Source organism: Dasypus novemcinctus, chromosome 8 (assembly GCF_030445035.2).
Source record: "Dasypus novemcinctus isolate mDasNov1 chromosome 8, mDasNov1.1.hap2, whole genome shotgun sequence".
Taxonomy (NCBI): domain Eukaryota; kingdom Metazoa; phylum Chordata; class Mammalia; order Cingulata; family Dasypodidae; genus Dasypus; species Dasypus novemcinctus.
In genome coordinates, this window is record NC_080680.1 from 47,531,940 (window position 1) to 47,533,835 (window position 1,896).

Consider the following 1,896-nt stretch of genomic DNA (forward strand, 5'->3'; position numbering starts at 1 on the left):
CCAAAAAGTGGCTCAAATGCTTGAGCGTCCATCTACCATATGGAGGGTTCAGGGTTTGATCCCCAGGGCCTCCTGACACATGTGGTGAGCTGGCTCACGCACAGTGCTGTCGTGCGTGCACAGAGTACTTGCCATGCAGGGGTGCCCCAGCATAGGGGTGCATGCTCTGCAAGGAGAGCTGCCCCACTGAAAAAAGCACAGCCTGCCAGGAGTGGCACTGCACACACAGAGAGCTGATGCAGCAAGATGATGCAACAAAAAAGAGACACAGTTTCCCAGTGCCGCCAGATAATGCAAGCAGACACAGAACACACAGCGAATGGACACAGTGGACAGACAATGGGGGGGGGGGGGAAGGGAGAGAAATAAATAAATCTTAAACAAAAAAAAGAACTACTCTGCTGGACTTTAGACTGAAGAAGGGGTGGAGGTGATGGCAATGTGCTACCTTGCTTTGATGGAGACTCAAAGACTGACAGCAGCTCTTAGCTTCTGGTTTCTGGGTCCTGGCCTGGACAGGATTCCTGTTGGTCCATCCAGGAACTGTTGATCCAACCTGAACCACTCACTGTCCTCTGCCTCTTCCAACCAGAAACCCTTCCAGGGAACAGAGAGTGCCAAAACCTTCAAGAGAAGCCTTTGTTCCCTGTTTAGATTTTGAGGGACAGTACTCATGGGTGAAGTCCGCTCTTCTCAGACAGGGCTAAATAGAACTTAGTGCTTGTTCAGTGGTTGTACTTGGGCAGTGAGTAATGTCAGGCTTAACTCATCCTAAAGTTTCCCTTGAGATCCGTAACTCCTTGCCATGCTTTAGAAGTGCCAGAGCCTTATAAAATTGGGTACTGGACGTCAGTGAAGTTTAATGGCAATTATATATAAAGTGTAACTTTATAAAAGTAATGACAGCAATTTTATTAAGCTTTCCCGTATGTATGTATATGTGCACCAACACAAAAACTCCACAGTTCACCTGGTCCTCACAGATTTGGGGATGGGCAGCTATTCTTCGGCTACGTGGTATAAAAGGGTTGTTCTTGTCACTACTTCAGTAAGCCTCATCATTCCATGCTGTTCCAAAACCAGCAGGATCTCTCTCAAGGAAAACTGTTGTTAACAGCCAGTACTGCTGAAAGCAAGCAGGCCAACAATGTCACACTGCACGTGTCTCACTGTCGGTTTGTCTCAGACCTCCAGTTTCCCTTGCTCTCCATGATGCCTCGTTGGTAGCTACAGCCACAGTGACAGAGGCAAGTGGTTCAGGGAAACGAGCTGCTGCAGACATGTGGACACGCCATATGGACTTCCAGAGGCTCTGCTAGCCCGGCACCTGAAGTGCTCCAGAGCTGTAGGCTGGCCTTCTGTTTGCCTTCTCTCTAAAAGAGAATAGTTTTCTACTTTAACTTTTCTCTCCACACTCAAACAGTCAATAGTTACTGAGTGCTGCTGCATCTGAGACTAATGGATTAAAACAGAATAGAAAACAGCCTGGCTCCCAGCAGAAAGTGGGTGACTCCAAGGGCACAGTGCTTGCCCAGGCCTGTAGCAAGTGTCACCCTGTTGTCATCTGACCTTTTCCTCCCACATTGTCTGTTAATGATTTAACTAGGGATATTAAAGAGAAATTATTTCAGGGGAGTAAGAGAGGGGAATGAGTGGCAGGAAATTAAATCAGAAAAAAATATTTTTTCATTCAATTTGCTTAATCAAGCTTAACATTGGGGTACAATTTGTACCATTTCAGATCTGTACTTCAGACAAGAATATGGTCACTCAAAAATTTGTGTTTAAAGGAATTTGGACAAGGAAGCGGACTTGGCTCAATGGATAGGGCATCTGCCTACCACATGGGAGGTCCACAGTTTAAACCCCAGGTCTCCTTGACCCGTGTGGAGCTGG